Source organism: Delphinapterus leucas, chromosome 3 (genome assembly GCF_059928025.1).
Source record: "Delphinapterus leucas isolate spDelLeu-1000000601 "Yukka" chromosome 3, BTC_Dleu_Yukka2, whole genome shotgun sequence".
NCBI lineage: Eukaryota > Metazoa > Chordata > Mammalia > Artiodactyla > Monodontidae > Delphinapterus > Delphinapterus leucas.
The window spans coordinates 144312069-144329255 of record NC_143131.1 but is presented as its reverse complement, the minus strand read 5'-3'; the positions used below and the strand labels follow the sequence as shown (position 1 = coordinate 144329255).

The 17187-nt window shown below is 39.1% G+C and overlaps 1 pseudogene; it reads left to right on the top strand.

The window, feature by feature from the left end:
* Positions 1 to 727: 727 nt before the first annotated feature.
* Positions 728 to 1620, top strand: LOC111185550 (COMM domain-containing protein 2 pseudogene; annotated as a pseudogene).
* Positions 1621 to 17187: the final 15567 nt, after the last annotated feature.

Here is a 17187-nt window from a genome sequence, read left to right as displayed (position 1 = left end):
GAAATACTAAAGGAAGTCCTTCAGGCTGAAATAAAAGGACACTAGACAGTAAACTGAATTCACAAGATTTAGAGAGCACCAGTAATGGTAACTACATAGTTACCATTTACATAGATAAATATTATATAAAAGAAAGTATAAATGTATTTTTGTTTGTAACTCTTTTTTTCTATTATCTGATTTTAAAAACACTGCATAAAGCAATAATTATAAAACTATTGATGCGCTTATAATGTGTAAACATGTAACTTGTATGGCAATAATAACATGAAGAAGGGGGAAGGAATTTTATTTATTTGAGCGTTTTTTCACATACTATTGAAAATAAGTTGGTATTAATCTGAACTAAATTGTTTTAAGTTAAGATGCCAGGGCAGAGCTTCCCTGGTGGCGCAGTGGTTGAGAATCTGCCTGCCAATGCAGGGGACATGGGTTCGTGCCCTGGTCTCAGAAGATCCCACATGCCGCGGAGCAACTAGGCCCGTGAGCCACTACTGAGCCAGCACGTCTGGAGCCTGTGCTCTGCAACGGGAGAGGCCGCGACAGTGGGAGGCCCGCGCACCGCAATGAAGAGTGGCCTCTGCTCGCCGCAACTAGAGAAAGCCCTTGCACAGAAACGAAGACCCAACACAGCCAAAAATAAATTAATTAATCAATCAATTAATTAATTAGTTAAAAAAATAAGATGCCAGGGCAACCACTAAGACTAACTTAAAAAAAATACGGATGAAATCGGCCGCCCGGTGAAGATGCCACTGGTCCTGTCAGAGGAGCACAAGGAGCACCTGGCCTTCCTGCCTCAAGTGGACAGCACGGTGGTCTCTGAGTTTGGGCGAATTGTGGTGGAGTTCCCGAGGTGAGGCTCAAACCCCAAGATCTACGAAGGCGCTGCGAGAAAGCTCAGCATGAGTAGTGACACTGTCCAACATGGTGTGGAAGAATTAATATACCTCCTCACTGAAAGTTCAAAGCTTATGATTTCTGAACTGGATTTCCAAGACTGTTTTTGTTCTGTGATTCTCTGAAGAATTGAACAAACTGTTGCTTCAGCTTTTTCTGGACAACAGAAAGGAGGTCAGAACTATCCTGAGTGAATCAGCACCAGACCTCCGCAGTTACCACAGCCCTTGAATGGCGACTAGATGTACAGCTTGCAAGCAGAATCCTCAGGCAACAGATTAAACCAACAATGACCATAAAGCTACACCTTAATAGAATGGAGGTCATCACACCCAAGTTCTGCAGACACACCCAGCCACCCTGCTCCATTTGGTTCAGCAATTGGAGCAAGCCTTGAAGGAGATGAAAAGAGACCACCGTAGGAGTGCTGTGCGCAATATCAAGTAGTCCCAGTTTTAAGGTTTTCTTCCCTTTGAATCGCTTGTGAATTGATGACATATAGCAGTTACTTTTCAAAATTCTTTTGATAGTGATAAATACATAGAGATTTCATAAAATTTCTTTTCCTATGTCAAGAAATTGAGGTCATGATCAAAGGCTAAGTAAAGTTCCTTTCCTGATGCTAAATGTCTTCAGCTTCTTGACAATTAAGATGTATTTTGGGGATCCCCTGGTGACCCAGTGGTTAGGACTCAGCACTTTCACTGCGATGGCTGGGGTTCAGTCCCTGGTTGGGGAACCGAGATCCTGCAAGCCTCGCAGCCTGGCCAAAAAAAAAAAAAAAAAATAATAAGGTGTATTTTCTATTTTAAATGTGTAAATAGGATTGAATCAACTGGAAGTGAATATGTACTGTTCAAATCCTCTGTATATATAAATGACTGTCCTTTTTTAGATACTTCTTTTGACTACTTAACTTTATTTTTTTCCTTCTTATTGACCTAAATTTGAAAATAAAATTCACAATGTAATACTATTAACTATTCTGAATATTTCTAGACAGCTTATTGTTTTTGACCTTTAAAGGCACCACATGATGTTAATAGCCACAGAATAGTTGGAAGTGAATGTTAATTTTTTTAATGCTATATCGTTTAGGCAGTTCATGCATTTTTCTTTGCATGTGAATATAATAATAAGTACTTACTATGTTGCTTAAGTTTAAGTTGCCATGGCTAATAAACTTAAATAGTACACAAATTTGTGTGAAAATATTGCATTTTATCAAGGACTGCTTTTTTTCCTGTTAACCAAAGCATCTGAGAGATACACAGTAGAAATTCCCTGGCGGTCCAGTGGTTAGGACTTGGCACTTTCACTGCCAGGGCCCAGGTTCAATCCCTGGTTGGGGAACTATGATCCCACAAGCTGCACGACACAGCTAAAAAAAAAAAGAAAAAGTGACACACTGTTATTTACATTTATAAACAATGGATGCAGACATAATGTAATCAATTCTTAATTATCTGGTTATAAATTATTATTTTAATAATTTTGTTTGAATAAAGTACAAAGAGGGCAAAGAGAGACCATTCCAAATAAATATCCCTTCTTCCTTATAAAGTTGAAAAAATATATATATATATACAAATATATATTGTAGTTTCTCAAATGGCAGTTTGGGCTATTGATTTAAGATCTTTTTTAATATAAGGAGTTAACAGGTAAAATTTCTATCTGAGTACTGCTTTCACTTCATCCTGTAAATTTTGGGATGCTGTGTTTTCATTTTCATTAATCTCAAAGTCTTGTGTGTGTGTGTATGCGTGTGTGTGTGTGTGTGTGTGTGTGTGTGTGTATCTCAAGGGAATTAAAATGGTATACTAGCAAATATCTATTTTACACAAAAGAAGGAAATAACAGAGGACTAGAGGAACAAAAAAGATATAAAACATGTAGAAAACAAATAGCAAAATGAACTAAACACTCTAATCAAGAGGCAGAGATTGGCAAATGGATTTTATAAAACATTGTCCAACTGTATTCTGTCTAAAAGAGACATATTTAGCTTCAAATACATAAATAGATTGAAAAAATGATCTAAAAAGAGATATCATGCAAAGAATAACCAAAGATAACTGGGGATGGGGATGGGGGGACGACTATCCTAAAATAGACTTTAAGACAAGAAGTGTCATAGAAACAGAGGAGATTTTGTAATGACAAAGGTGTCAATCCATAAGGAAAAAGACACAAAAATTACAAACATATCACCTAACAACAGAGCTGAAAATACATGAAGCAAAAACTGACAGAAGTGCAAGGAGAAATAGACAATTGAACAATAATAATTGGAGACTTCAATACCCTACATTCAACAATAGCTAGAACAACCATATAGAAAATCAAAGGAAATAGAAGATTTGAATAACACTATAAGCCAACTAGACACTTAACATATTTATAGAACACTCAATAGCTGTAGAACAGACATTCTTCTCAAGCACACATGAAGCATCCTCTAGGATAAACCATACTTTAAGCCACAAAACAAGCCAAAAAAAATGTTAGAAGGATTTAAAACATACAAAGTATGTTCTCAAACCATGATAGATTGAAATTAAAAATTAATAACAGAAGGAAATTTGGAGAATTCACAAATATGTGGAAATTATACAACATGCTCTTAAAATAGACAATGGGTCAGAGAAGAAATCACAAGAGAAATAAGAAAAGACTTTGAGATTAATGAAAATGAAAACAGAGCATTCTAAAACTTATGGGATAAAGCAAAAGTAGTGCTTAGATAGAAATTTTACGTGTAACTTCTTATATTAAAAAAGATCTTAGGGCTTCCCTGGTGGCGCAGTGGTTGAGAGTCCGCCTGCCGATGCAGGGAACACGGGTACGTGCCCCGGTCCGTGAAGATCCCACATGCCGCGGAGCGGCTGGACCCATGGGCCATGGCTGCTGAGCCTGCGCGTCCAGAGCCTGTGCTCCGCAACAGCAGAGGCCACAACAGTGAGAGGCCCGCGTACCGCAAAAAAAAAAAAAAAAAAAGATCTTAAATCAATAGCCTAAACTGCCACTTTGAGAAACTACAAAAATACAACAAACTAAACCCAAAGCTAGCAGAAGGAAGAAAATAATTCAGATGAGTGTGGAAGGTAGTGAAAAAAACATTAGAAAACAATAGAAAAAAACTCCATGAAACCAAAAGTTGATTCTTTGAAAAATCAATAAAATTGACAAACTTTTAGCCAGACTGAACAAGAAAAAAAAAAGAACTCAAATTACTCAACTCAGGAGAGAAAGAGAAGACATCACTACTGAACTTACAGAAATAAAAAGTATTATAAGGGAATAGTATGAACTATTGTATGCTAACAAAATAGATAACACAGAAAAAATGGACAAATTCCTAGAAAGACACAAACTACCAAAACTGACTCAAGAAGAAATAGACAATCGGAACAGACCTATAATAAGTAAATAGAATGAATTAGTAATAAAAAAAAAAGCTCTCACAAAGAGAAACCCAGGCCCAGATGGCTTCACTATTGAAATCTACCAGATGTCTAAAAAAGAATACTAATCCTTTGCAAACTCTTAGAAAAAAATAGAACAAGAGGGAACACTGCCTAATATAGTCTATGAAACCAGTATTACTCTGATACCAAAACCAGACAAAGGCATCACAAGAAAACCACAGACCAATATCCCTTATGAATATAAATGCAAAAATCCTTAACAAAATACTAGCAAGCTGAATCTAGCAACATATTTAAAGGATTATACAACCATGACCAAGTGAGACTTGTCCCAAGAATGCAAATACAAAATTGAATCAACACAGTAAAGTCAATCAATGTAATGCATCATATTAAGGGAATAAATAACAAAAAACATATGGTAATACTATTGATTCCAAAAAGCCATTGACAAAATACTATATACCCTTTTATGATAAAAATACCTAACAAAGTAGCAATCAAAGGTAATTTCTTCAACTTGATAAAGGACATCTGTAAAATACACACTTCTAAATCATACCTAATAGTGAGAGACTTAAAACTTTACCCCTAAGGTAATGCACAAGAGAAATATGCCACTCTTTCCACTTCTATTCAACACTGTTATAGGAATTCTAGCCAAGGCAATTAGGCAAAAAAAAAAAAAAAAAAAAAGACACACACACTATAGAACTAGTAAATGAGTTCAGCAAGGTTGTAGGTATGAGATCAGTATATGAAAATCAATTGTATTTCTATACATTAATGAACAATCCAAAATGAAATGTTTAAAATTCCAGAATAATCTTAGCAAAAGACGTGCAAAACATGCATACTGAAAAGCACAAAACATTGTCAAAAGAAATGGAAGAAGACATAAATAAAAGGGAAATCATCCTATTTTCTTGGCTTGAAAGACTTAACGATGGCAGTACTCCCCAAATTAATCTTCAGATTCAACACTATTTCTATCAAAATTTCGGTTGGCCTCCTTTCAGAAATTGAAAAGCTGAGCCTAAAATTCTTGTGGAAGTATAAGAGAACCAGGATAACCAAAATTATCTTGAAAAGAAGAACGAAACTGGGAGACACACACTTCTCGATTTCAAAACTTACTACAAATCTATAGTAATCTAGACCATGTGGTACTGGCATAAGATTGACATATAGGTAATGGAACTGAATTGAGAATCCATAAATAAACTCTCACATTTATTGTCAACTGATTTTTGATAAGGGTGCCAAGACCATTCAATGGGAAAAGAATAATCTTTTCAACAAATGGTGTTGGGGCAACTAGATAACTTTATGCAAAAGATGAAGTGGGACCTTTTTCTCACACAACATACAAAAATTAATTCAAGTGGATCATAGGCCTAAATGTAAGAGCTAAAACAATAAAACTCTTACAAGAAAATACAGGAGTAAATCTTTGTGACCTTAGGTTAGACAAAGCCTTACTAGATATAACACCAAAAGCACAAGGGACAAAAGAAAAAATAGGACTTCATCAAAATTAAAATCTTTTGTACTTCAAAGGATACCATCAAGAAAGTGAAAAGACAACTTCCAGAATGAGGAGAAATATTTGCAAATTATATATCCAATAAAAGATTTGTATCTAGAAAATATAAAGAACTCTTCCAACTCAAAAATAAAAAGATAACCCAATTAAAAATGGGCAAAAAGTTTGAATGGGCATTTTATTCAAAGGAGATGTAAAAATGTCCAAGAAGTACTTGGAAAGATCCTCAAATCATTAGTCATTATGAAAATGCAAATCAAAATCACGAGATACTCCTCTATTCCACTCAGATGGCTAAAAAAAGACAAACAATGACAGGCATTGGCAAGGACATGGAGGTGAACCATATATTGCTGGTGGGATTGTAAAATTGTTTATTCATTTTGGAAAAAGGGTCCAGCAATTTCTTGAAAAGTTAAGCATAGAGTTACCACAGGACTCAATAATTCCATTCTTAGTCATATGCCCAAGAGAAATGACAATAATGTCCACACAAAAACTTTTATACGAAGGTTTATAGTAGCACTTTTCATAGTAGACAAAAAGTGAAAACAACCCCAGTGTCCATCAACAGATGAATGGATAAGTAAAAGTAGTATATCCATAGAATGCAGTATTATTCAGCCATAAAAAGAAACAAAGTACTGATACATGCTACAACATACATGAACACTGAAAACTTTATGCTAAGTGAAAGAAACCAGACACAAAAGGCCACATATTATGTTTTCATTTATGTGAAATATATAGAATAGGCAAATCCACAGAGCAGGTAGATCAGTAGTTGCCAGTGTCTGGGGGTAAGAGAGAATGGGGAGTGAGGTTTCTTTCTGAGGTAATGAAAATACTCTAAAATTAGATAGTGGTGATGGCTGCACAACTCTGTGAACACACTGCAAACTACTAAACAGTACACTTTAAAAAGGACGAATTTTATAGTACGTGGATTATATCTCAATAAAGCTATTATTTTTTAAATGTAAATTGTGTAATTCAAATCTATTTTCTGTTTTTTAAAAAATAAATTTATTTATTAATTTTATTTTTGGCTGCATTGGGTCTTTGCTGCTGTGCGCGGGCTTTCTCTAGTTGCAGCGAGCGGGGGCTACTCTTCGTCTCCGTGCGCGGGCTTCTCATTGAGGTGGCTTCTCTTGTTGTGGAGCATGGGCTGTAGGCGCGCGGGCTTCAGTAGTTCTGGCTCGTGGGCTCTGGAGCCCAGGCTCAGTAGTTGCGGCACACGGGCTTAGTTGCTCCACGGCATGTGGGATCTTCCTGGACCAGGGCTCGAACCCTGCACTGGCAGGCGGATTCTTAACCACTGTGCTACCAAGGAAGTCCCCAAATCTATTACCTAAGCTATTCAACACCTTCTTCTCATTCTTAAAGTCCAAAACTTGCCCGTGGTCTACACTGTCCTGCCCATGCTTCTGAGCTGTCTTGTTCCACATGTCCCTCTCAGTGTGCTCCAGTCACCCTGACCTGCAATCTGTTATTTGAACACATCTAGCTCTTTTCTGTTGCAGAGTCCTGTCATTTGCTCTTTCTTCTGCCTGGAATGCCCTTCCCTGTTTTGCTCATGGCTTTCTCCACCTCATTCTTTCTCTACCTAAAAGTAATTGTTTCCCATTCTCTACTCTTTATCATATAATGTTGTTTATTTTCTTTATACACTTACAATCCCAAGTTGAGATTATCTTGTTTATCTATGTATTTATTTGTGTATTTGTTTATTGACACCTCAGGCACATCCCCCTAGCATTAGGATATAGCTCTTTCAGGGAGTACCTTTTCTGGCTTGTTCTTCACACATCTCTAATTTGGAGGGAAAGAATGTTTGTCCAGTAGTTGGTGCTCAGTATGTTTCTTGAACGAATGAATAAATTCTCAACTATAATGACAGGTCTGACTCCAAACTTCTTCTCACAAACAATACATTCGACACAAGGGCCCTCTAATAGGCAAACTTCAGAAATGGTTCCTGAGCAATCAGGTGGGCAGTCATGCTTTTCTTCTTAGTGGGATTAGGGAACTCAGAGGTGCTGGCCTCTTGCCTTGATTAGGCATTTCATCCATTGAGCCCTACATTCAGATACTCTTTCAGACAGTACGAATACAAAGGTGTGGAGGCTGCCCTTGAGGAGCTCACGTTCTAGGGAAGGGAACAGACCCAAACAATTGTAAAATAATGCAGTAAATGCTACTAGAATGTCACAGAGTGCTAGGGAAATACAGAGTTGAAGGGGTTGATTTTGGGTTGTAGGAAGATGGTGTCGGGGAAGACTTCACTGAAAAGGTTGAATTTGTGTTTGGCTCCACTGAGATAAGGGCTCTAGACCAGTGATTTTCAAATTGGGGATGGAGGTGGGATGGTAGGGAAGGTGATTTTGCCCCACAGGTCATATTTGGCAATATCTAGAGACATTTTTATTGTCACAACTGGAGGCAGGGAGAGATACTATTGGCATCTAGCAGGCAGAGACTAGGGATGCTGCTATACATCCTACAGTGCACAGGGCAGCACCAATAAAGAATTATCTTGCCCAAAATGACAGTAGTGCTGAGGGCAAGAAACCCTCATCATGTCGATAGTTATCAATTGCTGCTAAAACTGTTAGGTGAGAGGCTGATAGGTAATTTTAGAATGGATGGATCAGGCTGACTACACTGATCATTCTTACCACAAAAAGAGAGAGGTAACCAGTCTTTCTATGTACCCCCTTGTAGTATATGAAATATTCTCACTGAAAGATCAAATCTGAACCTGACCAAGCCTCTAGAGCAGCACTGGCTATGTGAACTATGTAAGCAACATATGTAATTAAAATTTTTCTAGTTGCCACATTAATAAATAAAAAGGAACAGGTAGAAATTAATTTAATAATATATTTTAGGGGACTTCCCTGGTGGCGCAGCGGTTGAGAGTCCTCCTGCCGATGCAGGGGACACGGGTTCGTGCCCCAGTCCGGGAGGATCCCACATGCCGTGGAGAGTCTGGGCCCGTGAGCCATGGGCGCTGAGCCTGCGCGTCCGGAGCCTGTGCTCCGCAACGGGAGAGGCCACAACAGCGAGAGGCCCGTGTAATGCAAAATAATAATAATAATAATAATATATTTTATTCAGCCCCAATATAAACAAGGTGCTGTTATTTCAACATATAATCAATATAAAGATTATTAATGAAATATTTTACTCTTTTGTACTGTTTTTGGAATCTGGTGTGTATTTTACACTTACAGAACATCTCCATTTGGACTAACCACATTTCAGGTGCTCAACAGGCACGTGGTGAGTGGCTGCTGTTTTGGACAGAGCAGCTGTAGAGTTAAACACCAATTTGTAGGACAACTGGAGAACAGAGGACTATGTTACGCACAGTCCAAGGATGCAACCACAAAAGGTCCAGAATACGGGAGATTCTTTATGACAATGATCTGTTTCTTTCACTAAAAAAAGTTGCAAGAAAAAGGCAAGGGGAAGTTGGGTGGGGGGAAGTGTTATTGATTTAAAATGACTTATGAAATATACCAATCAGATGGATTATGTGGATCTTGTTTGGATCCTGATTTGAACAAAACAACTGTAAAAAAATATGTTTTGAACACTAGCCATTTTATGATATTTAAAGAATTATTAATTTTGTTAAGTGCGATACTAGTATTGTGATTATAGTATTGTGGTTATAGTCAAAATCAGACTTGTGATTATGGTCGAAACCAGACTTCTTTTAAAGGCACATACTGAAATATTTACAGATAAAATAAAACAATGTCTGTGACTTGCCTTACAATAATCCACTGGGGAGGAAGCAATGGGTGTGAGCATAGAGGAAACAAGGTTGGCCGTGAGTTGATAATTCTTGAAAGTGGGTGATGGGTGCATGAGTGGTCACTATACTATTCTCTTTACTTATCTAAATATTTTTTTTAAATAAAGGTTTAAGTAACGATTTTTAAGATGAGCTTGGTTTTGGCAAATATTGCCTGTGGATACGTTTTGCTCTGCTGGGTCCATGCATGTGCCTCTGCCACTTGATAGGGCTTTCCAGAGGGGATGCCTGTCTTCTCCCCTGTTCTTCTACAGCCACCACCTATGGGTGGCACTTTCCAAGAGAGTTGGTGGTTGTGTTACTTATTCTCATTCAGGAATCCTATGTTTTTGAGAAATAAGGCATTCTGGAGATTTTGTATATTCTATCATTGAGATAAGAGCAGCAATTGAAAGTTGGCATAAATGTTTATGTCGGGAACAAAAATAAAAGGTAGAAACAGAGAGAGAATGCTTATATCCCTAACCTTCTGAGACACCATGCCCCTGTTGGACACAGGAGTGGGTTTTTTCCCCTAAAAATTTTACCCATAGGGTATGATTTTAGGTGGTACAAACGTCAGAACTCTTAAACTTTAAAAATATAATTATTTTATATGTAATAAAATAAAAAATTAGCACATCAAACTGATAATTTTATGAATGTTATCGATTGGGGCAGGAGGAAAAAATATAAAACAGTAAGTCAGCTTAAACAAAAATATTAGGTAGAAAATAGTAAAGATGGGACACGGATATGGCATGAGCTCCAAAGATGACTCACAAATTGATGAATTTTGGGAAATGCTGGAAATAGAGATTTTCTTCTCCTAAAAAAAAAAAGACATATGGATAAACAAGCACATAAAACACCTCAGGCTGAGAGGTCGTTTTAATCAAGTGATTTTCATTATGTGAGTGACATATTAATTAATATTAATCTCTCTGTCTTGTGCCAAGACATATTTTCCCATATCCTATGTCTCCTAGGGCACATATCTGGTGGGAAAATATAATGAGAGAAAGGATGGGGGCTTTTGTTTTAGGGACTACATGTATTAGGTAAAAAATTCTGAGTCGTGGGGGAGAGACCTGTACTATATGACAGACACTCAGTCAGTCCCTTTACTCTTCTTGCCTCATCATCATTCCCAGGCCTGGCATGTGGAAGGAGCTTGGCAAATATTTGTTGAATGAATACATGAATTAGATAAGCTGGGTTTTGGACTAGATCATCTCTGAGGGTCTCCTTCCAGCTATGAAGTACTATGATTTTCAGGATCCATCACAAAAAGCATTTATCTTTCCAACGGAGAGCTTTTCTCCACAAATCGGCCAAGATAGGATTTCCCAGGGCTTAACTGAAATGGTGGGTAAGCAAGCCGAGTGAAACAGATGCCTTTCAGGTGCCGACATATCATCCTGTGAGTTTAACAACAAAGCAAAGAGCAATCATCATGATCAGTAAGGAGGTGGATGAGACAGTAACTAGGTCTTTTGCCAAATTGCCTTTGTGGATGTCAGAGCCAGCTTCTCTGAAAACAGCCCTTTATTTAAAACATTACTCCAAGCAGAGCTTGCCCCCCACGCCACCCCCTTTTCTCTTACTTGGGCTCTCCTATTTGTCACATATGTGTTCAGTTGCTCTCTTAACATCAGTTTGGGTAACCCTGATGCCAGGGAGATATGAGAGTCAGCCATTAGGTGTGTGAAGGTCTGATGAAAGTAACATTAACACATCACCATTTGCCTTCGCAGGAGCTCGGGCCAAGAGCAAAAGTCCTCTTGATGTGTCAAATTATAGATAAACACAAGTTTGAAAAACATTCGTGATATAACTGCAAATAAATGCTGGTAACTGGCAGGGTGCTCCGTTTACAAATAGTTCCTGTCAACCAAACAGTAAGAGGATAAACTTGAATGCAACTGACTTCCCAAACATTTGAAAGCACTTTACTAGCAAGGCTCTGAGGCTGCAAGTATAAAACAGAATAATAATTAAGGCTTAAAATGCCATCCAGCCAACAGCTAAGCTGCACAGGGCTATGCCTTGGGATCTGGGGTTTATCATAATGACTCAGCGTCTGATTCCTTGGGCCCCATCCATCTTTTGAAGACTCTGAGTTGTCCACACCCCTGCTTTTGGTTTGGGTTGGCTTGTCCTCTTCAGGTCCCCAGTCTGAGTAGCATGACCCTGGGAACTGACTGGAACAGTTGATACTTAAGAAGAAGGGGTGGTGCATTTCTTCCCTAGTAGGGAGCTTCAGGCCTTGATAAAGCAGCTGTGTCTTGCAGGGGCAAAGTCAACAGAGACACTTGCCTGTGTGTGAGGCTGTTTGGTGATGGTGGTAATGGTAGGAGGAGAAGTGGGGTATACCTCCTTCTGCTCGTTGGCCACTATGAGCTTTCATCCATCCATCCATCCATCCATCTATCCATGAGTTAAGAAATATGCATTGAGTTCTTCTGATGTGCCAAGAACTGTACCAGACACCGGAATACATTGGGAAGACAAACTTTGGTGCTGGTCTCTGATCTCTATGATACAGTAAAGCTCTGAAAAGGGAAGCCGGAGGTTTGAGTTCAGGTCTGCATTGACACTCTGTTGTGTGCTGTCTCAGGAGCTTCCAATCCACGGCTTGATCAGGCAGTAAATGGATGAAACAGGCAGAGCCAGGACCATGTCACTCTGGAAATTTCATGCCCCACGCACAATGGATGGTGAGCCCCAGCTCTGGTGAAGTGTTGTTCTGCTGGAAGACACCACAGTTTTTCAGATTTTCAAGACAAGCAGGAAATCCTGACTTTTAAGATGCAAAATCCCCCCCATTTTAAATACTAGTGACTTGGTGTTATAAAACACTGGTCAGGGCAAAATTAAACAAAATCCAGTTTGCAGCCTCTTAGGGAGTGTCCTTCTCAGTTTGTTCATCAATAAGAGAGAAGTCCTAAATCTGTGGAATCTGATGGTCTATGTGGTGACTTACAGGCTGCTGTTGGAGCAGGAGGGAGGCTGTCCTGGCAGGGCGCTGGTCCCCACCCAATTCCAGCCAGTGGAGTGCTGTTTCTACTGGCATTCCCAGATGTCATTTGAGTTTTCCTTGTCCCCTTAGATCCAGGTTAAATTGCCTAAAATCCACCAATTCCAAGGTACAAACCCTGCCCAAGCTTCGGTGAGTTCCTGGAAGTGGGGGCCGCCTCTATCTCCCAGGCTGCTGCATCACCCCTTGAAATTGTACTGTGCCCAGTCATGGAACTTGACTCTTTCTTTGAATTCCATCAGAAGCTAACTCAATCGCCCAAAATATTTATAGACTTTACAGAAGACATTTTTGGTAGGGGTGTGGGCAGGGTTCAGGAAACAGAGAAAGTTTTATTTTGCAAAAAGGCAAATTAACTTCATGTGGAAGGAGCAGACATTATTGTTTTTAAGATGCCATTTCACCTATTCCCTGCCTGCTCATGTTTGCTAGTTGTAGGACCTGGGTAAATTACCTAGCCTTTCTGTGTTCAGTTTCTCATATGTAAAATGAGGACTATAGTAATATCTACTCACAAGATTGGTTTGAGGATGAAATGAGTTAATATAACTACAATGATTACAACAGGGCCAGGTACGATTGATAGATAGGTAGATACATAGATACATAGATACATAGATAGATACATAGATAGATACATAGATAGATACATAGATAGATAGGTAGATACATAGATAGATACATAGATACATAGATAGAGGGAGAGAAAAGGAAGAAAGGAAGGGAGGGAGGGAGGAAGGAAGGAAGGAAGGAGAAGGGAAGGGAAGGGAAGGAAGGAAGAAAGGGAAAGAAAATTAAGCTATTATTATTTTAATTTCTGGGTCCTCTCACTCCCTTCTCCATTCTTTTTGCTCCTCACTTAACTCTCCTCCTCCCATTCAGGAACAAAAACAAAAACTTGCATATGACCCTCCTCTATTCTCAACCAGAATAGTTTGTCTTCTTCCTCCTCTGAGGTCCTGGCTCCTGCTGATGTCATATCCCAAGTACGTTTACCAAGGTGTTTTCCAAACAATAATAGTTTCTTCCCTAATAGGGATTAGGGTGTCAAATGTCAAGACAATATTTTTTCAACTTGTTATGTTCATATATACACACAAAGGGTTCCATAGCTTAAAAATAAGTATTAAAAATACTGGCCAGGTCTTCAGGGTGTTTTCAGCCTCTTAAATTCTGTGATTCTGGGGAAATAAAGTTTCTTGGCAGTGTGAGATGCCTGAGTCCATGTCTTCTAGTGATAGATCAGGGGAGAGTACATATTGGGACACCCGGCCTAGCCAGGTCTCCTCCAGGCACATTCCCAGGAGCTTGGAGATACTGTTGGCCCTTTTCTGAGGAATCAAGGGGGCTGAAGTGCCAGAAGACTAGAACCTAGCACAATATTCAGATAACATGCTTTTCCCCTCAGAGAAAATCATTTTATCCCATAGCTCTCAGAATATTTCTAGCCTCTTCACCCCACCCCATCTCAGGAAAATTCAGTCATACAGATGATATAGATGGAGGAGACCTTTCTCTCAATGAAGAGAAAGTATTATTATAGAGTTTCTCAATCTTACTTTATGTATTAGTGTTGGCTTATAGCTACACAAGAAATAAAAAATCCCCAAAGGTCATTATCTTCTCATCCTCCAATAAAGCCAGTAATCATATATGTGTGTGTGTGTGTGTATATGCTTTATAATTTTTTTAAATAAATTTATTTATTTATTTTTGGCTGCATTGGGTCTTTGTTGCTGCATGCGGGCTTTCTCTAGTTGCAGCGAGCGGGGGCTACTCTTTGTTATGGTCACGGGCTTCTCATTGCGGTGGCTTCTCTTATTGCGGAGCACGGGCTCTAGGCGCGCGGGCTTCAGTAGTTGTGGCACTCGGGCTCTAAAGCCCAGGCTCAGTAGTTGTGACACACGGGTTTAGTTGCTCCACGCCATGCGGGATCTTCCTGGACCAGGGCTCCAACCCGTGTCCCCTGCATTGGCAGGCGGATTCTTAACCACTGCGCCACCAGGGAAGCCTCTGTATGCTTTATGATTTTTATGAACCATATTTCTCTTAGAATATCCATAGAAAATAACACTAAAAATAAAAACCTCCAAATTTTATCTTGGTTTCAAATCTGCCCTATGAGTCCTTCTCTCCTTGCCACTCTTGCCTAGATAACAGACTGGGAGTCTGATTTTTAAGCTATTGGTTGCTGTCCTTGGCATTTGTCAGAGTGAGAAGTTGATTTTGGAAGCATTATAATAGAAATGGTCTATTGTAGGTTCAGGAAATAGATACTGACAACATTAGAGGAACAGGAAAGGCGTGTTCTACAATCCATTTCACACAGGTGTGTCATGGAAAGAACATAGCCGACTTGGCTTTGAGTTTCAACTCTGACACTCACTGGCTTTGTGATCTTGGTCAAATAAAATTAACCTGTCTGAGCCTAGATTCTTCTTCTGTAATATGGAGTGATAGCATGGGGGCACTGAGCTACAGATGTGACTAGAAATGGCAACCTGGCCACATTTATACCCACAACCTAGCAAGAACATCTAGAATACCAGTTATGGATGTAGACTGCTTAACCTACAGTAAGTCTCGAATACATTTTAAATCCCTTCATCTCTTTCCCATTTATTTCGGTGCCAGAGCCCATATATCTTGTTTAGAACTAATCATTTTTGCTTTGATGATTGAATTTTATTGAAGAGTTCATAGAGTTTAATAGGTGAAAGAGACTTTAAATGGTCAGGTGACCCAACTCTTCCAGTGGGATTAAAGAAGCTTGCAGATTCAATCAGTATAAAATAAACCATTTGAGGAAAAAAGAAAAGTGACACATCTGACTCAAAAGGAGTTGATGTCTTCAGGCACCTGATCGGGGCTAATTATAACACTTGGGTAATACATTTTTGGCACGAGCTTCCTGGCAGTGAAGGCAAAGTGGAAACATGTTGGGTTACTTACTTTTGGTTTTGTGGCAATGGAAAGCATACACATTTTTTCTGTGCAAACTTTTTCCTGGAACCAAACTTAGGCATTTATCACATGAATCATTGTATAAAGGACACTGTGGGACAGAATGGACAGTACATCCCTCCATGGGTTCTTACAGAATGTATAGTTTTTCATCTGAATGTTCTAATCTTGAACATTTATGAAGTAAACATTGCATAGTAACTAGGAACCCCCTTTCCAATACACTGAGAGAGTCTGAAATAAACCAAAAAAGGAATCACTTATGCTGCCCTCCTCACCACTAATCTCTGGAGAAAAATTTTGGAGGCAATTATATTTAGATATTATCTAAAGGCAATCATCATCATTATCATTTAACTACATTTCGTCAAGCACAAGTACATTTCATAAGTATAAGCAAGTTAATTAAGACTTAGTAAGATTAAGTAACTCTTCCAAGCTCACACATATCATCCTGGTTTCTAACTACATTTGACTGATTGTGTTTCCTCGAAACACTGGGTTGAGGAGGATTCTGAGGCCACATTGGATAGCAGTAGGAACAAGTGCCGTGACCAGTTCATGATGTTTGTGTGTGATAGGACAGTGAAACTCACCAGCCATGCATTTGCCATCATTGTGGGATTACATTTACCTGCTAGCAAAGCAAATTTCATGGCAGTAATTAGCAGATAAATGTGTTGCCTGTAATTCCTCTACACCTGTTAGTGGAAACATCCCAGAATGACTATTTTTCATTACATACCACTTGGAACTTCAGGATTCCAGGCAGCTGATATATGCACGTAAGAACAAAACCAACCAAGTGAAAATCCCAATCTCACCCACCCCGCTAAGGAAATCCAAGACTCTAATGCAAATTAGAGTTTTTAATATGAATTAAATGTCTACATAAGTCAATTTACAAATACATTAACTGTTTTAAAATCTCACTTGTAGCTAATGACTGGGTTTTGTTGTTGTTATATTTAACTAAGTAATATAATCGATTCAGAGTTACAAATTTTGAGGCTCTCTGTGTGGCACTTTGAATGATTCAGCAATTGCAGACTGTATGTAGTGAGTCTGTATCCTGAAGGGCTGTGGTCCCTCAAGATTAAACCTTTATTCCAAGGATGTATGAGACAATGGATCGCCTCAAGGTGGGCTGCTGCTGCTTTTGCCTGCCCAGCCTCTCTACATCTGGTAGTAGAAGCATCTCTTCCTCCATCTCAGAGCATGAGGTTCTGGTAGAGCTGACTCCACCTCCTGGGGTAGGCATGTATCCGTGCTGGCGCCACGTTCCCCCAACTAGTGACTGATGCAGGTACACGTTACCAAGTCAGACCAATTAATCCCTACCTAGGACTTTGACAGGAGCAAGAAGGTAAAGAGGCTCACTGTCGTTGAGTTTCTAGGCTAGTAGAATAAACACCAATAGCTGTAGGTGGACATACTCCCTGAGGATTAATCTAGCCCCCAAGAAAGTACTAGTGGTGAATGGAGAAAGAGGGATTCAGAG